We start from the raw sequence: 23,322 nt of genomic DNA, 5'->3' as shown, positions 1-23,322 counted from the left end.
CTCCCAAATTCCCCTACAAATAATTTTAATACTGCTTCAAAATGAATTAAAGAGTGGTATAACCCACAACAGGATGGCCTGAAACAATTTTCCAGCCCAAACTTTAGAAGGTCAGCAGGAAAGTTCAAAGTGGAGCATAATCCACAGCAGACTGATCCAACACAGGGAATGCTTCCGAAAGCCAGCACGAAGCCTTGGAGGCAAGTGAATAAGCAGAGGCAAAAATAGTTTCCAGAGCTCTCAGCTACAGATGGCTAAGAAGTCAAGCAGCTTCTCAGAAGGAGATTATAATAGTCTATTTGCTAATATTGGGTGCAGGAATCTGTCACATTGCCCATACTCAGATCTAAGTTGCAGTCCTGGGTCACAGTCCAAGGGTTATATGCATTAGCACACCAGAATTTGTGGCAACAAAGGAGTAATGAATCTAGTCACATTGTCCAGGATGGAAAGGAGTGCTTTTGTTCACTCACAGATGAGAGCATAGGGGGGAGAGAAGTAAACTCACCTTACTACTTTGGAAGAAGTGAAAACATGAAGTCCCCCAGAACTATCTCTGATAATAGCTGCACACAAAAAAAAATCTGAAGCTTGGGATAGCACACCCTCGAATCCAGGAGCACAGCCTACTTTAACATCAAGTTAAAGCATAAGAAATAAACTGTAGAAATGAGCAAATGCCAAGTAAAAAAAATCTGACCATAACAAGTTGCTATAGTGACAGGGAAGATAAAAACACACACATAGAAGAAAACAATAAAGTTAAAACAGCTGCATCCAAAGCCTCAAAGATAAATGTGACTTGGTGTTAGCTACATAAAAAGAACTCCCAAGAAAGCTCAAAAATATTTTTTTAATATCAAATAACAGATATACAGTAAAAATTGGGAAAAGAAATGAGAGCAAAAAGAGGAAATTATGAAAAAAAACAGTCAACAGTTCGATAAAATAGGCACAAAATATATTGAAGAAAAAAAACCTTGAACTACAGATTAGGCCAAATGGCAAAAAGAGATACAAAAACTACTGAAGAGAATGATTCCATAAAAATTAACTTTGGTCAAGTGGAAAGAAGGTAAATATCCTCAATGAAGAAAATAATGATTTAAAAAACAGAATTCGCTAAGAGGAAATGAATGATTTAGTGATGCATCAAAAAACAATAAAACAAATTTCAAAGAATGGGGGAAAAGGAAGAAAATATGAAATAACTCATTGGAAAAACAAGTGACTGACCTGAAAAATAGATCCAAAAGGGATAATTTAAGAACTATTTCACTATCAAAAAAGTGCTTAAACACCATATTTCAAGATACCATAAAAATATCCCCGCTATTCTAAAACAATGAAAAAAAATCCACCTATCATATCCTGAAAGAGATCCCAAAATGAAAACTCCCACGAATATTATAGACAAATTCCAGAGCTCCCAGGTCAAGGAGAACTATTGAATGTAGCCAGAAAGAAAAGAAAAACAAATATCATGAATCCACATTGAACATAATCCAAGCTTTAGCAACTTCTACCTTAAAGCATCAGAGAATATGGAATATTACTTTGCAGAGAACGAAGGAGCTATGATTTGAACCAAGAATCACCTGCCTCCCCAAAATTGAATATACTCCATCAGAGGGAAAAGTTGACATTCATTTAAGTAGAGAATTTTTAAGCATCCCTAATGAGAAGAACACTGAAGAATAGAAAATTTCACTTTCAAATGCAAGGCTCAAGAGATATGAGAAGGTCAATAGGAAAGAGAAATCATAAACAATCAAACAAGTTAAACTGCTTACATTCCTACTTGGAAAATGATATTTGTAACTCATAAGAACTTTCTCATTATAGGGCTTTAAAGAGGATTATTTATAAACAGATGGCATGGATTTTAGGTGGATATGATTGGACGATATCTAAAAAAATAAAGTAAGGGCTGAGGAGAAAGAATGCACTGCAAGAAGGGGAAAGGTAGAGTTTGAATGGAGTAAATTATCTCACATAAAAGAGGCATAAAATATTTTTTTTTCAATTGAGAAGATAATGGGGCATGAAGAAGAATGCTTGAACTTTATTTTTATCTGAATCAACTCTGAAAATAACATATACAGTCAGAAAGGTATGTAAATCTATCTTACCCTCTAGGAAAGTAGGAGAGGAAGAATCTAAGAGATAAGGGGGACTAATAGAAGGGAGAATAGACGGGAGATGGTAGTCAGAAACAAAACACTTTTGAGGAAGGAGAGGGTGACATGAGAGAGGAAAAGCAGGATAAACGGGGGCAAATAGGATGGTGAGAAATACACAGTTAATAATCATAGCTGTGAAAAAACTTGCAGGAAAGTTCTTTGGCAAAGACCTTATTTCTCTAATACATAGAAAACTAAATCAAATTTATGTAAAAAAGATGCCTTCCCCAATTAATAAAGGGTCAAAGGATATGAAAAGGCAAATTTCTGATGAAGTAAACAAAGCTATCTAGACATCTGAAAAAAATGAATTACTAAAGAAGAATATAACAGACCATCCTAAAAACAATATTTTATGCATAAAATGAAAGACAATGAAAAGTCTCTGAAGTTCTTATATGTCTTAAAACTAACAATCTCTAAAGTTGACCTAAGTAAATCATTTTCGTCTAGATGAAGAAACAGAGGCACAGAGACATTCAAGTGACATCAATATCACAGGCTTCCTATGAGACAGAGACAGTGAAGAAAGAAAGAAAGAGAGAGAGAGAGAGAGAGAGAGAGAGAGAGAGAGAGAGAGAGAGAGGGATGGAAGGAGGAAAAAAGGAGGAAGGAAGAAAGGAAGGAAGGAAGGAAGGAAGGAAGGAAGGAAGGAAGGAAGGAAGGAAGGAAGGAAGGAAGGAAGGAAGGAAGGAAGAAACAGTAGCTTTTTCTCCCAAGGAACTTACATTCTAATGAGAAAATAACATGTATATAAATAGGTTTAGATAAGATACAGAATAGTTGCAAAATAACATTACAAAGGAAGGTAATACAAGGTAGGAGGATAAGTAAAAACCTGCTTTAGAAGGAAATATTGGAGCTAAGTCTTGAAGGAAGCCAGTAATCCCATTGCAAAGTGAGAAAGGAAATCATTTAAGACAAAGAAAAGGCTAGTATGAAACTTTAGAGATAAGAAATGTGAGGAACAATAAGCAGTCCAGTATGGCTTGATAACATCATTTACCCAAGACCATGTAGATAGTATATGCATTAATATAACCTGAACGTTAGAGAAAGAAGAAAAAAACTAAATTAGTAAACAAAACAAAATCTGTGGGCCAATTAAGTTTAGGAAGGTATGCTTCTTATATAGCCCTTTTCCATTTGAAATTGTAACTAATCTAGGCCACTTAAAAAGTCAGAAGGAAGTGTAGAGTGATGGTTGCTTATATCTACCTAACAGAGATTATGGAGATGAAAAGCTTTCAATTGAGCCAAAGGGGTCTCATGTAAGTTACATTTATGGAACAATCTACAGTTTTACAAAGCACATTGTTCATGATAACACTGTGATACAGACAGTGTAAGTCTTACTCAGGTTAGAACATACATTTATAGAATAAGATGTTGAATTTAGAGTACCAAATTTTGGGAAATTTTCTAGAAAATATAAATTTTTTATAAAGAAAATATGAGCCATATAGAAAAAAAAGAGTACAATAGTGCAAAAGACATAGCGCAGAGCGAGGTTTGAAACCATGTTATATAGAGACTAGTTGGAATTGTTGTGGGTGTTTAGCCTGGAGAAGAGAATTAAGGAGGTATACTCTATCTATTTGATTTCTCAGGTAATCTATCTCCTCAAACTTTCCTCACAGACTTTCTTGGTCTTTCCTTTGCCCTATCATGTATTATCTATTCTGGCTTGTACACATGCCGCATTATCTCTCATAGGCAATTAGCTCTTTAAAGATAGAATTGATAGTGTTTTTCATCTTTCTCACAAAATATTTATTGAATTTTTAAAATTCATCATATTACAACCATTTTATAATTAGAGAATTTTTAGTGAGCTACTTAATGCAATTGGCCTGAATTCTTAAGGAATTTCTTTCTATAAAATATTGCTTTACTCTTGATAGTAAAAACCAAAGTGATTGAAAGTATATATTTATTAATGAATATAATAAGAAGACTATGTTAGGAATCTTTGTTTTTTCCCTTCCATTTCATGGCATCAACAAAAACACTACTACCTACCTCACACAGATAAAGATGTTTAAATTCTGGAGGAAAAATACTTTCACTCCACACCAAAATGGGTGGGATATCAGCTAATATAAGCTATCGAGTCCATCTATATCTAGAATTGTATTAGAAAATTTAGAACAGGAGTGGCTTAATAAACTTCACTGACTGAAACTCTTTAATAGACAAACTACCACATTATGTACTAGCTAAAGGATCCAGGTGGTTTTAGCTTTTTCCCAGTGTGCCCAATTAGAACACTGGGCTCTATGCCAAACATAATGGTAATTCTAGTTAATCCCAATGATTCCAGAAAGTTACTAATTTTAATGTAATATTTCACCCTAAATTTTGTCTGCCTCTTGTTTCTGCATTGATATTGACTGTGACAAGGACATGTAAGGATTTGTGTATGTCTGTGATATGCTGTAATGGTTTAAATGCCAGTTAAATCAATAACCTGTGACAGAATGTTAGTGTAAGAAACACTTTGAATTATAATTCACCAATCAACATGAATTTATAACTGACATTAATATGAATAGGATTTGTGGTCCTATACTATGGAGAAAACATAAACACATAGATTGTACAACAAACTTTCATCATCTTGTCCTGGGAATTACTTGATTACATGTTAAGAAATATTTAAACAAACAAATATTGTGAAGGAAAACTATAAATTTTGAAGGGTAAAGCAATATTATTTATATTATTTGAGATTTATTATTGATAACATACATTAGAGTGTACTGAAGCTTTGGGAAGATTGCAGTAATGATTTTATCTTGCCAACAAAGGAAATTAGGGAGTAGAAAAAATGACAGGCATTCCTTCTATAGAACAATTTTGAATTCTTGAATTTGTTCTTAGAGCCTCCAAGTAAAGGACTGTTTTCTAAAGTTTTGTGAAATTAGATTTTGTCCTGCCTTCTGTTATCTAGCCACATATGAGAGCTTATTCCTTTATAGCAAGTGTAAGAAAATATGTGAGTTCACGTGTGCATTTGTCCCTTTGGTTTGTACTCCAAATTGGTTTGTATCTAAAGTTATAAATTAACTTGAACATTCTGTGTGTCCTCCTTTCTTCTACTTAAAGTATTTATTTTTATTCAACTTGTGAAACAAATGCCAGTCATACCTGCAAAAATGTAATTAAACCATATCTTTATATTCTCAGATTCTAACACCAGTGCCTTGTATATAGTAAGTGCTTCAGCAATGTTTGTTCAGTTGAATGTTTGTTGAATATAAATGTCTAACATAAGAATGATAGAGCTGGAAGGAACCTTGTACATCATCTAGTCCAATCCCTATTTTTATAGTTGAGAAAACTAAATATACTTAGAAAAATTGCATACAACGAACTTAATGGGGAAAAGTTCTTATCTCCATGGTGGTGCTTTTTCAACTATACCATAGTAAATCTCCACAAGTTATAGTCTTTTGGTACAGGAGAAAGAGTACTTGATCTGGAGTCGTAGAAGGTGGGCTTAAATCACGGTTCTACATTTTACTATCTGTAAGACCTTGAAAAAAAATCATGTAACCCTTTGAGGCTTATTCCTTATTTGCAAAATTACAAATTGAATAGAACGGTATCTGAGGTTCTTCATAGTTTTAAATTTCTGATTCTGTGATTTACATCCTTTTTGAATTACCAATTCTTTTACATTGTCTATCATATTGAAAAACAATAAAGTTTCCGTAAAAAGTTATCTTATTTTTTATATTTCTACTTCCTTACATAACTCTTATTTCCTACTCCCCTCCTCTAAGCATTATACTATGAATGCAGTAGATAATAATAGAGTAACAAGTATTTGTTCATGAATGTAAACTTATGGCTTTTCTCCCCCTCTGTCAGCTGAGGGAATGAATTGTCCCATTCAATTTAGTTTGGATCACTTCTCAAATGGATTCAGGTGATATAAAATTCTATTTTTAAATGTATTTTATTGACATTCTCTTGTCTATATCACTATAGTTATCTCATGTATTTCTCATCTAAAACCTTCCAGAGAGTCATCATACGTCACAAATCGTATTTTTTCAGTTAAGAAAACAGGCAAATTTACAATATATTAAAAAATTGTGAAAATGCATGCAATACCTGTGGACCTCCTACCATGACAAAGGGTTAGATTGGAGAGGAGGGGCTGACATCTTCTCATATCTTTTAACTTGAGTCATTTTTATTTTTATAGCTTTATTTCATTTATTTTTAGTTTTTTGGTGTATTGTTCTTTCTATGTATATTGTTGTAGTTAGGGTGTGTATATTTTTTGGTCATTTACTTTATAGCATTTCATATAGTTCATGTTTCTCTGTATTTATCATGCAGATAATTTCTATAATTTGTTTAACTTTTCCTAATTTTGTGGGGTATTTACTTTGTTTCTAATTCTTCACTATCACAAAAAGTGCCAGTATGAATACTTTTCAAAATGTAGGCACAGTGCTGGTACTACAGATTTGCAGTTCTTGTCAGGCTTTTGCTCCTGAAGTGGTCAATCTGGCCATCATGCTGAGGCAAAATTATATGACGTGGAGTTTAAATTTCCCTGACACTAGGAAGAGAGAAGGGTGGACCAAGGTGAAAAGGTGGGCTTTGTTGTATGCTGTATCCTTCCTTGTGTGCAGTCTCAGTGTCAGTAGTATTACAAATAGGAGTGGGATGCTGAGCAAGCACCTCAGTATCAGTGTGATGGTAAAGTTTTAATAATTAATTCTCCAAAATATAATACATATTTTTGACTTTGATATATATTATTATTAATGATATTTTATTTTTCCTCAATAACATGTCAAGAAAATTTTTAGCATTCATTTTTCCAAGATATTGAGTTCCAAGTTTTTCTCCCTACCTTCTCCACTCCCCTTTTCAAAAATGGTAGGCAATCTGATACAGATTATACATATGCTATCATGTAAAACACATTTACATATTAGTCATAGTTATAAAAAAGGAAACAGATAAAAAGGGGAAAACATTAAAAATAATTAAATGAAAAAATATGCTTTGATCTGTATTGAGAGTTCAGTCCTTTATCAGGATATGGATACTATTTTCCTTCATGAGTCCTTTATAGTTGTCTTGGATTACTGTGTTGCTGAGAAGAACTGACTCATTCATAGTTGATCATCACACAGTCTTGCTGATACTGTGTAGAATGATTTCCTGATTCTGTTCATTTCACTTGTCATCACTTCATACAAGTTTTTCTAGGTTTTTCTGAAATCTGTCAGTTCATTGTTTCTTATTGTTTTTCTGTTACATTCATGTACTGAGCCTATCCGTCCATTTCCTAATTGATGGGCATTCTCTCAATTTCCAACATTTTACCACCATGACAAAGGGTGCTATAAATATGTTTGTACATGTAGGTCCTTTTCCCTTTTTTGTGATTTCTTTGGGATACAGAGCTCATAGTAGTACTGCTGGATTTAAGGATATGCAATTTGGTTGCTCTTGAGGCATAATTCCAAATTCATCTGCAGAGTGGTTACATCACTTCACAATTCCAGCAACAGTGCATCAATGTCATAATTTTTCCACATCCTGTCCAACATTTATCATTTTCCTCTTTTTTTGTCATATTAGCCAATCTGATAGATATAAAGGGGTTCCTCAGAGTTGTTTTAATTTGTATTTCTCTAATCAAAAGTGATTTAGAGCATTTCTTCATGTGTCTATAGAAAACTTTGATTTCTTCATCTAAAAACTTTCTGTTCATATTATTTGACCATTTATCTATATAGGAATAGCTTCTCTTCTTATTAATTTAACTGAGTTCTTTATATATTTGGGAAAGGAAACCTTTACTAGAGAAACTTGTTGTAAAAAATACTCCCCAGCTTTGTGCTTTCCTTCTAATTTTGGTTGCTTTGATTTTGTTTATACAAGAGCTTTTTAATTTAGTATAACCAAAATTTTCTGTTTTATACTTTGTCATGCTTTCTATCTATTGTTTGGTCATGAAAACTTCCTTTCACCACAGATCTGACCAGTAGACTATTCATTGCCCTTCTAATTTGCTTATGGTGTCACCCTTTATGTCTCAATTATGTACCCATTCTGACCTTATCTTGATGTATGGTGTGAGATGTTGGTCTATACCAAGTTTATGTCCTATTGCTTTCCAGTGTTCCTAGCAGTTTCTTTCTTTTTTTTTTTTTTTTTTTGTCAAATATTGAGTTCTAATTCCAGAAGTTGGTGTCTTTGGGTTTATCAAACACTAGGATACCATGGTCATTGACTACTATATCTTGTGCATCCCATCTGTTCCACTGATACACCACTCTAGTCAATACCAGATACTTTTGATGATTGCTGTTTATAATACAGTTTGAGGTGTGGTATTATTAGGCGACCTTCTTTTGTGTTTTTTTTTTTTTCATTAATTCCCTTGATAATCTTAACATTTTCTTCTCCCAGGTGAATTTTGTAATTTTTTTCCTAACTTTGTCAAATGTCTTTTGCAGTTTGATATAGCACTAAATAAGTAAATTAACTTAGCCATAATTTTCATTATTATTATATTAGTTCAGCCTATCCATGAGAACTTTATATTTCTTCCTCAATTTTCAGATCTTACATTATTTGTGTAAAAAGTGTTTTGTAACTGTGTTCATATAATTCCTGGCTTTGTCTTGACAGGTAGATTTCCAAATATTTTGTATTGTTTACAGGTACTTTAAATGTAACTTCTCTTTCTATCTCTTGCTGCTCAGGTTTGTTGGTCATATAAAGAAATGTTGATGATTTAGGCTGGTTTATCTTATATCCTGCAACTTTGCTAAAGTTGTTCATTATTTCAAGCATTTTTTAGTTGATTCTCTAGGATTCTCTAAGTATACCATCATATCATCTGCAAAAAGTGATAGTGTTTCTCATTGCCCAGTCTAAGTTCTTTTTTCTTCTCTTATTGCTATAGCTAACATTTCCAGTACTATATTGAAGAATAGTGGTGATCATAATTGATGTCATTGTTTCACCTTTGATCTTATTGGAAAAGCTTCTAACCTACTCCCATTACACACAACGCTAGGCAGTGGTTTTACACAGATACTGCTTATCATTTTAAGGAATACTTCCTTTATTCTAATGTTCTGTAGTGTTGTTTTTTTAATAGGAATGGGTACTGTACCTTACCAAGAACTTTTTTTGTCATCTATTGAGAAAATCATACTCTTTGTGTCTACTTCAAGTGTATTTCTCGTAAACAACATATTGTAATATTTTAGTATTCTGTTTTTTGTTTCACTCTGCTATCTGCTTCCATTTTAAGGGAGAGTTCATTCCCATTTACAATGATGTTTATCATCATTGATTGTATTTTCTCCATTCTATTTTTCTTCATGTTTGCCCTTATTCTCCTTTTATCCTTACCTTCCTCATCAGTGTTTTTCTTCTTTCTACCACTTCATATGGTCTGCTCTCTCTTCTGTCAACCCATCCATTCTTTTTTACTTAATATCATCCTGTCATAAAAGAGAGATTTCAATATTCAATGGATTGTGTATATTATTCCTTCTTTGAGCCAATACTGATGAAAGTGAGGTTCATGTCCAATTCCCCCTCCATTGTAATATATATTTTTTTTGCCTCTTCATATGAAATAATTTATCCAATCCTACCTTTCATTTCTTCTGCCCCTGATATGTTCTTTTATCTCATCCTTTAATTATTTTTTATGTCATTCCTTTTAAACTCACATTAAACCAGTTCCGTTTGTCCTTCTAGCTCTACTATTAGTGGTACAATTTTTAAGATTTACAAGTATCATCTTCCCACATAGGGATGCAAACAGTTCAGCTCTATTGAATTCCATGTTTTCTTTTCCTTTTTTTTCTTTAGATTTCTCTTTGGTTTTGATATTGGAAGTCATTCTTTGTGTGTGTGATGATCTGGCAGCTGGAGGCTTACCATGTGCCCAGGGCTATGCTAAGGAATCCACCTTGTTTCCACGGAAAAGCTGGAAGGATGCTGAAGCACATGGAGTTTCTTGATGCTCATGTCTGCTGTTCTTCTGGCTATGCTTAAGCATGTTTTAGGTCTTGGTATTGGCTTTTTCCTACTCCACTGCACTGGGTCTCATGATCTCCCATTGGTTTGTGGAGGTGGGCTTACTGCTGGCTTGCTTGGGCATTTCCTGTTCTGGATTGCATTCCGCTCTTACTCAGATTTGATACCAAGTGAGGCAGATCTTTCCGGATGATCATCCAAGTTTTGAGGATAAAAGTTTGTTTCACCCTTTCTTTTTGGTGATTCTATTGTTTCAGAATTTGTTTTGGGGTGTTATTTTATGGTTATTTGGAGGTGAATATGGGAGAGTTACAGCAATTCAGTTCTTACTTTGCCATAGTGGCTCCCAAACTTCTTGATATGCATTATTAACATTTTCTCAAGCACTTCCTTAAATCTAGAAACTCATCAAAACTGTAATCAATTCCTCATTTGTGGATTTTGTTCACTTGCAATAGGACTCTCATTAATTCTAGTTATCCTTTAATACCATTGTAGATCTGACATACGCCACCTCTGATAGGATGGATAATGTACTTAAGCCCTAAATAACATATATGACTCTCTAAGATTTTAAGTTGCAGATAAGGTGCTCCTCTTGAGCAATAAAGCTGGTTTTCACCCAAAGAAATAGTAAAAGAAGTTATTATATAGTGCCACCAAAGTTCACTAATATGTCATTAAATATCTTGCAATCTAGATATGACAACATCCTGGGTATGACTTTTTTTTGTCTTAGGTTGTATGATTTTTGTTTTCTTCTTTTAGAAATAAGAATTAAAGCAAATGATGGGGGAAAACTTGCAGGAAATAGGAATAAATTCATTTAATATTTTGAATATGAGAAAAATAATCAACACAATTAGGCAGGTGTTGAGTCTCCTGAGAGCCAAAATGGAAAATTTCACTGCCATAAGATTTTACTACAATAGCTCTACAGGCAAGGTTGCTAGAACAGCTGATATGAAGAATGCCATTATTCAACCTCCTAGGAAATATCAACCACCTACTTATCTTGGCTCTTTTCCTATATTTGAATGTGAATTCATGATGTCTTTTAGGAAATTTTTATCCTAAACTTTCCCATCTCTCCTACTTTTTAGGTATTGAAAGATTATCATCATATTTCCTTATTTTCAATCTTAATATTACATAAGACATTCAATCTGCTTCTCAAAATACAAATATGAGTCAATTAATGAAGATGTCCAACATAACATAAAAATAGCATTTCATATAGTTCATTCTTGTTGACTGATTGAAAATTGGCATTTTGTTATACTCTACTTTTCACAAAGGAGCTGAGACTAAAATATCAAAACAGCTGAGAGGGACATTAGTTCTTAAAGAGCCCAATGACTCAATGTGCCGGGGACAATGATTTGTTACACTGTACTTACATCATCTTAGAATATTAAGAATGTCATGTTTGTCCTTATAGACTTGTCATTTTTCAAATACAAACTATTCTACTAGTTTTCTTCAATGTTCATGCATGACTACATACAAATAAACTATGTATATATGTAGGTATAAATATATGTATATACACATACACATATATATGCAGAGATATACACAAACACACATAAACATGTAATACTTGTATGCATGCACATGCACACATGTGTGTATGTATATATAGTATTTAATATATAGTATGTTGTACAGTAACATATTATTTTATATGATATATAGTATATAAGAATATTGTATATAAGAATATAGTATATTTTTGTGTCTATCACACATATATGTGTATATGTGTATGTGAGTATATTTTACATACACGTATGCATATATATACACACATGAAATATGTAATCACTGCATTTTTTCATAACAAAGACTTCCAATGAGAAGCAACCTGCAAGTAATCAAGAAAATTTGAGTTCAAATTCTGCCTTTGACATATTTTAGGTATTTCACATAAGATAAATGACTTAACTGTTCACTGTTTCTATGCAAGTCCATAAAACATAAGCTACCTTTGAGTTCATGATCTGTATCTGTGGTGTGAGTTTCCAAGCAATAAGTACTCATGGAATCAGGGATGTGGGGGGAAAATAATCCAAACTTCAAGTGATCTTTTCCTGTTTTCAAGGAAAACATTTGAAAAAAAAAAACATCAAATAAGACAACCATTCTTGCCAGATCCTTGAAGGTTTTTGTATTAAGATTTCACCTGCAATATAACTTATTCTGGACCACTACAAGTATTCCAAATACTTGGCCATATCATAATTTTCAAAGGGTAGATTTCATCATCAGAGATTTTGTTTGACCACAAAGAAAAACAGAAGCTTTAGGAAGAGAGTTGTTGGCTTGTTTTTAAGCCTTATCAAAATGAGAATAGATTCAGAGTGAAATGCATTGTTGTGATCAACAGAAATAACTGAATTTAAAGGTAGATTTGAAAAACTGTACTGAGTATGAAATGAATTCACATAGAAAAGGAAGGACACTATTTGAATTGACCTATTACCATGCTAATTTATTTGGAAAACATTTTTAAAAAATATTGAGAGGTCTTTGTTGAGCTATGATAGAGAGATAAAGAAATCACAGAATTATACACATGGACAGAATAAACTGTTAGACTACATAGTAATCATAAGCAAGGAAAATAAGCACAATTTGCATGCTAAAATGAAACTAGCTAAACTAAGAACTATAGACATCTGAAATGAAAAAAGTAATGCCAAAAGAATATGAAAATAAGTTCAGATCACTATAGATTATACGAGGAAAGTGTATAAGGGATACACACAGAAATTTACACGCACATATACATATATGCATATATACACATATGAAAGAAACATGTCAGAGTCACAGAGTGGGCAGAAGAAATCAAAATGTAATAGGTAAATATAAAGGGAAACGGCCCATATACAATTAAAGAAGCTTTTGTGTAAAGCAAATATATTCTTCTAGAATCAGAAGAAAATAATGAACTGAGAAAAATATTTGCATTAGTTTTCTGTGATAAATACCTGAGATTATGACATTCCTATCTACAGGGTACTGATAAAAATCTATGAGTCAATAGCTGTGCATTGCTTGTTATTCAGTTGTTTCAATTGTATCTGTCTCTTTGTGATCCCATTTGGGGCTTCCTTGGCACAGATACAAGCATGGTTCGTCATTTTCTTCACTAGCTAATTTACAAATGAGGAAATTGAGGTAAACAGGGTTAAATGACTTGCTCAAGGTCACACAGGTAGTAAGTAAATGAGGCTGGATTTGGACTTAGGAAGATGAGCCTTTCTGACAAGAGGCCCAGCACTAAATCCATCATGCCACCTAGCTGCCCCTGTTATCTATTTTTCAATAGATAAGATATCAAAAGGCAAAAATAAATAGCATTTAACATAAGATACCTGAAAAATTATACAGAATCAATAACAGTGAAGGGAATGCAAATGAAAATAACCATGAAGAATCATGTGATATGCATAAGATAATCAATAAGATAACAAACAGAGAAATTCATTGCAGGAGATTACAGAGCTATGTAAAATCAGTTATGCTACTTCACTACGATGACACTCTGAAATGGTTTAATGGTGTTGAACAATAATGTGAGTTATACAAACTGTTCATGGCTTCTGACTTCCCACTCTAACACCCACTCAGAAATTCCACTACTGGGACCAGAATGTGAGGAGATCGACGACAATAAAAAACAGAACATCTTACCTTTTTAAAAGAAATATGCCCATTGACATATGCCCATTGGTGATAGCAAAAAGCTAAAAAACAAAACGTGTCCAACAATTGGGAAACAGCTGAATAAGTTGCAATTTGTAAATGTAATGAAATATTTCCCCCAAAAAATGAATAGGAAAAATTCAGAGAAGTGTGGAAGATTCTGTCTGAAATGATATAAAGAAAGGAAAATCTGAAGAACAATCAATGTGATGATTGCAGCAAAGTGAATGAAGTCAATATGGAGAGCTTACATAGCTCTTATTAAATATTATGTTCCATTTTAGAACTATAGTGTCAAAGTTCAAGTACATATCACTCATTTCTGTTAATGACAATTGATCCAATTGTTTTAGAGGAATATATTACATAGCTGAGCTTATTTTGGTGATGGAAATTAGCAAACCAAAATTAACCAATATAATTCCAGAAAATAAAATTAAAATATCAGGCATAATTAGATAATCAAAATATATATAATCCATTTAGGGAAAATGAAAACAAAGACTTAAATAAGAAGATCACTTAAAATGGTATGTATTCAGACTAGGTGGGTACTTAAAAAATTGCTTACTATTATTTCTAAGAACTCATAGAGAAGAAATATTCAAATATTTGGAAAAGGTCTAGCCCATTAAATCAATAAGAGCTTCAAAACACAAAGAATACTAATCAACACTTGACATTAATAAACATGAAGTATGATTATGCTAAAATCAAATCTGTTCAGATCAAGACAATATTCTTTCAATCGCATGTAGAAAAGGGGCAAAATGATAGGCTAGATCTTATGCATCTTAATTTGCATAAAGATTTTTTAAAATGTTGCGTATGTTCAATGTATAAAAAGCATTTTACTACTTTGAGAAAACAATTTTTATTAGCAGTCATTTTTAATGTAAACCAGTGAATGCTAGTTAGCAGATCAAGACTCAAGTAAATAGTTCCAGTTCCATGATAAGTTGACTTGTCTCACAGAAAAAAAAAAAGAAAAAAATGAGAAAAATGAGAAAAAGGTAAAACACAACAAAAACAAAAATAGGGTTTATGACTTGTATCAGGGTCAACTGTGCAGATCCAGAACAAGTAGACCATGGATCATAGAATTTTCTCATACTTTCTCTATGTGAAAATCTTCCATTCAATAAAGTCAAATGTAATTATTGCACAATGATTCAGAATCACAATTGTGCTAGAGTTAAAAAAAAAAAAAAAGTATTCCATAATCACAGAACTTCAATTGGAAGGGGCCTCAGAACACGTGAATAGGAATGCTTTCTCTGAAAACATCTCTAACATTTAGTCATATGACCAGTCTGAAAATCTTCTATAAGCAAGAACCCACTGCCTCACAGGAGAGTCCATTCATTTTTAGACAGCTGTACTTGTGAGGGTATTTTTTTTTCTATTTCCCTTTTACCAAATCTTAGTCTGCTCTTCAATTTTCACCCGTTGTTCCTAATTTTTACCTCTGGGGTAAGACAGACTTTCAAATACTTAGAAAACACACTTCATATTCCAAACACAAATAAGAATCTTATTTTGTTACAACTGGAAGGGACCATCTAGTCTATGCCCCTTATTTTAGAGATGAGGAAACAGGCCCAAAGGTTTGAAAAGGTTTTTTGTCCAAGATTACTGCTATGAATGTTAAATAGGTTCAGTGAGATTGCCTTCTTTATCATCACCTTTGGAGAAAATAGATGGATGGAGAATGAATGAATGAATGAAAATGAATTATGGCAATATGCCTGGTATAAAAGAAAAGGAATCTCTGCCCTCAAAAAATTTACATTCTCATAGAGAAAGACAATGGATTTAAGAGAATGTCAGACACAGAAGGTATTTTTACAAAGTTGTTTTAGAGATAGTAATGCTAATTTGATCATCATTTTTAGAGCAAAAAATAGAAACCGTAGGGTGGCAGGAGAGGGGGTGTGCAACACAAGGGAAGCATATGGTAAACTAGGAGATAGGATGGGGAGACTGTCAAATAGGATGTGAAAGATGGACTGGGGCCAGCTAAATATAGAAGGCCATATGCATTTGTGTTGGTTGACTCACCAATCATAATAGCACAACTCCAAGTCTGTGATTCCAAAGTTGAATAGATTAAGTAACTCAGAGCTTGGTCTCAGAGGCTCCAATGGCTTCATCAATTTATTTCAACATGTATTAGTGCTTACAATGTGCAAAATGTTTTGTAGCCATACAGAGAGAAATAACTTAGTAGCCATATCTGAGGAGAACACTACAAAGGCAACAACAAAGTCCAGAAGAATTCTCTGGCAGAGTCTGGCAAGCTGGATTTGAGTTTAGCGTGATATAATCTCAATGTTGTAGTTGGATACAGAATTGTTTATGGCTTAGGTTTTGTCCTAACTGCATTCTTTTTACCAAACATAAAGATTTTTTGGGTATGAGCCTAGTATTTCGTGATGATCTGGGTGAGATAAATATTAATGATACATGCCAATTAAGTTAGAAAAGAAATGGAAAATTCTGTCTATAAAGATATATGTAAAACTCTCCCCAGTGGAAACTTTAATGGAGTACTCAGTCTAGAAGAACTTATTTAGAATCTGAACAGGGCATGTTCTGTACCTAGTATGGAAATAGAAATCTAATTATGCCATTTTTTAAATCTAAGACAAAAAATATCTTCTATCAGGGGATGTGTAATTTCCTTTCCAATTGAATCTCTCAGACTTTTGAAAAAATGCAACCCACTACTGAGTTCAAGATCCTTGGACAAACAGCATTGTTCTCACCACCACTACTACTACTACCACCACCACTACTATTACTACTATGACTGTTCTGCTGCTGCTACTACCAATGCTACTACTGCTGCTATTGCACCTTATTTCCTATTGATGTTAGAGGTAGTGGTGGTGGTGGTGGTGGTGGTAGCAGTAGCAGCAGCAGCAGAAGTAAGAAGAGAAGCGATGTTGTATGATGTCAGTGGTGTAAAGAACTACAATGGTGGAAATTACCTCTTTGTAGATCAAGAAGTAAGGCACAAAGATGATATTTGTCAGAAGTAGGACTTGAACCTCATTCTATCACACTATCTCTCACAAGCATTATTAACAAATACTTATTGATTATTATCTATATAATCCTCTTATTTCTACTGCTGCTGCTACTGCTACTACCACCACCACCACCACCACCACTACCTCTAACATCAATAGGAAATAAGGTGTAATAGCAGCAGTAGTAGCACTGGTAGTAGCAGCAGCAGAACAGTCATAGTAGTAATAGTAGTGGTGGTGGTGGTAGTAGTAGTGGTGGTGAGAACAATGTTGTTTGGCCAAGGATCTTGAAGTCAGTAGTGGGTTGCATTTTTTCAAAAGTCTGAGAGATTCAATTGGAAAGGAAATTACACATTCACTGATAAAAGATATGTATATATATACATATATATGATACATCTTAATTTCAACTAAAAATCAGTTTGCATTAAAATAAATCTATCTTAGCTTCAAAATATTCTATGGTATTCGGAGGGAAACGATAAATTGTCCCAAATTTACATATGATGTAACTGAACCCTAGAAATTAATGCACTCCTAACATTCAAACCTCCTGAAGCCTGGCATACATTCTTTCCTACTGGGCCATGCTATTGCCCAAGTATCCTTCCTCTGAAACACATTTTTTATGGTCTAGAAAATCTCTGTGGGTATCTCTGGGAAAATAAGCATATAAAGTCCTCAATAGAAGGTTGTAGGTCTCCTAAGGCACTGAGTGGCTTTGTTATCTCAACCACAAGAGCATCTATTCTTTAACAGCATGTTATTAAATGTATAAAAATTACTTGATTCCAGAGAGACTTATAAGGAGTAGAAGAGGTTATGATTTTAAAAGTTCAATACTTTAAAAGTTCAAATTTCTTCCTATTTAAAATAAAATGTTATAGCAAGGTACATACACAAGGGACGATTTAAAACCTGAGGTAATTATTCCCTTTTGGGGTCCTTTTAAGATGTTTCTGGGCTGAAAAGTAAATGCACACAGTTGAAGTGACTTAGAATATGACAAGCATGACTTCCTTAGTGTCTGTGGGTCTTCTGGGAGCTGTAGTGTTGGTTCAACAGCACTTACTTCATGGTTGTGTAACTGTCTTTTTGTTTCCTGGGCTTTAAGGTTTTTGTCTTCAAGGTACTCAACTATGCAGAAAGACAGAAGCTTAAGCAATGTTTTTTCCATTTTCTCCTATCACTCTAAGGTGAATGAGATGAAGAATAATTGGTTAATTAGGAACATCTCTTTTAAAAAGTGGGGGACACTAACAAAAAAAAACATTCAATAAGTAAATATGATGCTAATATTATTATAATCTATCCATCACTTAGAAACCTTGATGAATTCATAAGCTTAGTACACTGACCAATGTCTCTATTTGTGACATGAAGATCATTACCTATCCAGATTTTTCATCTGATATGATTCTTGTCTATATTCCTGAGAATATTCCATAGTGGATTCCCCCACATCCACGTACTCACACCCATACATATTGGAGGGATTTTCTCTGGCTTCATTTTTATTTGGATTTGTGATTAAATCAATATAAGAAGCTCCCAACAATGCAGGTCAGCAACTCATCAGTCTTAAGGTACTCAAAGGTACTCAAGGTCACACAGGAGTGTCACCTAGAGGCAGGGCTTAAGCCCAAGTCTTGCTAAAACCAAGTCCAGCATGACATGCACTCAATATTTCAAGGAGATTAGTGCAATATTGGGATTGTCTACCTGATATACTCTATTCATTCTATGGTGATAGCTAAAAATCTGGCGAAAGGTCCCTTATTACTTTTTTGCTCTTCTTTGCTTAATAATATTTTATCGTTTCCCCTTTGAATGTAATGTAACTTTTAACATTTGTTTTTTGAACTTTTGATTTCTAATTCTCTTCCCCTTCCCTACATTCTACCATCCCTAAGACAGTAAGTAATTTCATATAGATTATACATGTCCAGTCATTAAAAAAAAACATATTTGATTATTAATTGTATTGTGAAAGAAAACAGACTAAAACAATAACAAGGTAAAAAAAGAGTTAAAAAAGGATACTTCAAAATGCATTCAGATACCATAAGTTCTTTTGCTGGAGGTGGATAGCATTTTCTGTCATGAATCTTGTGGAATTATCTTAAATCAACGTATGCATGAGAACAGTTGTCATTCACAGTTGATTATTATATAATGTTGCTGTTACTGCATATAATATTCTCCTGGTTCTACTCATTTCACTCTGCATCAGTTCATGTAAGTCTGTCTAGGTTTTTCTGAAATTCTCAATGAGCTTCCTTTAAAAAAGCATCAGAACTGAATGGATTTACAAATGAATTTTACCAAATATTTAAAGAACATCTAATTCAATATTAAATAAACTGTTTGGGAGAAGAAGATGTTGCCTCATAGCTTGGCTGGGGCTTTTTTTGGTTTTAGCAGTAGGGGCAGCAGTAGCAGGAAAAGGGGCAGCAACAGACTACCACCATGGGCAACACCAGCAGTGTGAGGGCTGGAGTGTCAGGAGGGGTCACAAGAACCCCACTGGGACAGCACAGGCACCATCCCCACCAAAGAAGAGGGCAAGAGGCCCAAGATCATGATAGACAGTCCCAAGGATGCCAACTTCTTCCACTCCTAGGAGATCTAGGCTCTGGAAAAGAAAGAGTTCCTTGTATGGCAGCATGGTCTAGGAGTGAATGACTGAGCTCCCACTCAAGCTTGCCTGACTGTGTTTTTCTGGACAGGAGGAGGCAAAGAGGTCTTCTTATCTGGCTCCTTCAATAACTGGACAAAGCTACCCCTCACAAGAAGCCAGAACAACTTTGTAGCAATCATGGACTTTCCAGGAGAACATCAGTACAAGTTCTTTATGAATGGTCAGTGTACCAATGATGCATCTGAGCCAGTAGTGACCAACCAGCTTGGCACAATTAACAAGGTCATTCAGGTAAAGAAAACTAACTCTGAAGTGTTTGGCTTCAAACCGCCCCTCCCATCCTTCCCCCATACCTGCTCCAAATCATCCTGAATAAGGACACCAGCATCTCCTTGTATCACCAAGGCAATATTTACATCACTGGTGGTGACTATGAATATGTCAGCTTAGTTCTCAATCACAAAATATAGAAGTCTCTCCATATAGAACGCAGAAGAAAAACATTTATTTAAACACCAGAAAGCCAAATCCCAGAACCAGAAAGCAAAATCCATCATGGTGGCCAAGAAGTTAATAAACATGATCACAGCAGAGGGCAAAGTCATTCTCAAATCTTCCCTCCCCCAGCCAGGGCCTTCTCACTATCAAATGTCACAATGTGTCAATTAGGCCTATGTCAGTTGGCCTGTTCTGTCCCCTCTGACTTGACCTCATTCACTCATGGTGTATTTTAAATAAGATGACTGTGGCAGGGAGGGGTTTTTCTCAATGAAGGTATTTCATTAAGAAGAGAGCTCTTTGTAATTTGGTAGAAGAAGATGGATCTTGTTCCTTATGAAGAGGATACTGATAACCAGAAGTGTTCACTTTGATTCAGTCACAATGAGACAACGGGAAAACTTTGCATTTAAGGGTAATTAGGATGAATTATGATTATGGGAACAAGTCATCTCATTGATACATGGTAATCAAAACATTCCATAACTTTGCAGGCACCATCTGAAATACCATTTTCATTGACTGTGCATTCGAAACATTTAAATGTTCATTTGATGATCCCTCCTAGTTGTTGTTGTTGTTTTAATTTGTTTCCTAGAACAAGTCAATGTCAATAATTAGGGGTATGTCTTCATCACATAAAACAGAATCATAGAAGTGGCAAAACAATTTGGTACTCATGTTTTCACACTTCAATAGCTCCATGAGCTCATTGAATGGATGCTCCCTCCACTGATACAAATTTGCATAAACATACATTTCTTCATTCAGTGACTACCTTGTCCATGTGATACAATAAATTATTAAGAGAACATCTACCCAATTTTCAAGACACATCACTAGACCTTTAACATTAGTTGGATACAAAGGTAGTAATCATGTTGATCATCTACTAAACCCGAATTCATATTGAACCCCTGTGATGGCAATCAAATTAGGATCTTTTTCTGTTTTTTTTTTTAGTATAATTAAGAAGTATAATGACTCTATTTGTTCCAGGATCCATGGCCAGTTAGATTGTAAGGCCAGAGATCCTAGAAAGGTGGAGGGTGATGGTAAGCAAAGTGGAATCTTTTGCTGTTTTTGTCTTAGTATAATCCATTGCCTCTGATCAAATCTTGCCTTTATCAACCAAGAGAGTTTACTAGGAGTAAAGCATAGAAGCAAGAGCTTCTTTAGCTAGAAATGGTTGGTTGATTGTTGTCCTTTGTCTTTGAAGAGGACCAAAATGACATCACCACTGTAAAGTGAAATTTCAGTGTCAGACTGTGGCTGATCAGACCAATACAAGCTCAGAATGCTCTACTACAGGTAGGGCACAGATAGTCCATCTGATATTTGGGGTGGATATCCCAAATTTGTGCATCCTGCATTTACTTCGTGCTGTCTCAATTCTGCTTTGCTCAAAGAGCACAGCACCTTTTTTTATGTGGGCATGCCAAGCTGAGTGCTCCTGTGTTAGTGTCTCCCATGTTGCACAGTCAAATCCAAAGTTCTTGAGAGAGATCTTGACAGTGTCCTTGTATTGTTTCTTCTGGCCACCATGCGGCCACCTGCCGCATGCGAGTTCTCCATAAAATAGTATTTTGGGCAAGTGTACATTTTGCTTTTGAACAACGTGGCCAGTCCATCAGAGTTGCACACTCTGAAGCATAGCTTGAATACTTGGCAGTTCAGCTCAAGCAAGGACTTCAGTGTCTGGTACCTTATCCTGCCAGGTGATCCTCAGGATCTTCCTAAGACAATTCAAATGGAAGAGATTCAGTTTCCTAGCATGGAGCTGGTAGACTGTCCATGTTTCAGAAGCATATAACAAAGAGCTCAGCACAATGACTCTGTAGACCTTCAGTTTGGTAGTCAGTCTAATACCTCTTCTCTCCCAAACTTTTCTTCGGAGCCTCCCAAACACTGAGCTAGCTCTGGCAATGCATGTATCAACACGTTGACAAATGCTTTCAATGAGGATGAACATGGCATCAAGTTCAACTATTGTACTGATGGTCAGTTCTTCAGTTTGAAAAGGTTACAAGCCAAGACCAAAGTGGAGGGAGTGTTGGTGCATGATTTTCTGTTTGCAGATGATTGTTCACTCAATACAGCCTCTGAAGATGAGATGCAACAAAGTATGGATCAGTTTTCTGCTGCCTGTGCCAATTTTGGCTTAGTAATTAACACCAAAAAAACACAGGTGCTCCATCAGCCATCACCACACCATCCATATGTGGAACCATCAGTTACGACAAATGGAGAGGTTTTGAATGCTGTGCATAAGTTCATTTACCTGGGTAGTGTACATTGACAACTAGAAATAGTATGTGTATTTGTACTGTTAATGTGATTAAAGATCTTCCCCAATCATCAATGGGTATGATCATTAAAGGGAATTTGATTAGGGAAGATTTGTAGAAGATGCACACCTTTTGTTAATGAGGCACTGATTCTCAAGGGTTGGAATGCTCTCTGACTCTAAAAATGTTATAAATACGCTGAGGGTGAGGTTTTACTTTGCGGCTTACTGACTGGAAGTGATTGGCTAGAGGGGGATTCTGGTAAGGTGCTAAAGAGCCCCCTGCTTTGAAAACCCAGATGTAAGTGCTTCTTTCTCTGGTAACTATGGCCAGATAGCTGGGCCTGTCTGCTAATGGTCAGGCAAAGGAAACCATGACTGTTGGTCTTTGATTTCTCTGTAATTTCTTTGAAGTTCAGGGTGCTGACTCTCTTGAACTAAATGAATGATATATGTGTTTGATTAAAGGAATGATGCATGTGCTTGATTAATCAAGTGATTGTTGACCCCTCAAAAGTTGCCTTTCCTTTTATGAATGCAGATCTAAGAACCTGTAGTAGCAGGTCACCCTGTGTATATTGGGGTGCTTGCTGATACACCCCCAACTGGTCCCCAACTCTTTTGTTCACTTAATTCCTTGCTAGTGTGCATGTTTTTTATGACTTTTTTTCATTCATTTCATTGAAATGTGTTGCAGTCTACCTATAACTACCATAAATTTCTCCATTGCTCTTTGAGTCAATCACAACTTTGATTCTTGGAAGTCAAGGAGCTCAATAGCTTATATTCATATAGCACCACTAAAGTGATATTGGTTTGTAAATATAGGGTCGATGAAGAACAGTAATGAGATGGGGACCCACTGAGAAAATTCAAGGATCTTTCTATGAATAACAAGGCTAGAAATATTATTAGTCTGAATTTGGT

General features: G+C 34.7%; 1 pseudogene; it reads left to right on the top strand.

The window, feature by feature from the left end:
* The first annotated feature begins 19,438 nt into the window (after positions 1-19,438).
* LOC140507825 (5'-AMP-activated protein kinase subunit beta-1-like) lies at positions 19,439-20,080 on the top strand (annotated as a pseudogene).
* Positions 20,081-23,322: the final 3,242 nt, after the last annotated feature.

The sequence above is a fragment of the Notamacropus eugenii genome, chromosome 5 (assembly GCF_028372415.1).
Source record: "Notamacropus eugenii isolate mMacEug1 chromosome 5, mMacEug1.pri_v2, whole genome shotgun sequence".
NCBI lineage: Eukaryota > Metazoa > Chordata > Mammalia > Diprotodontia > Macropodidae > Notamacropus > Notamacropus eugenii.
Note: the sequence above shows the minus strand (reverse complement) of the source record. Positions and strands in the feature narration are given on the sequence as shown.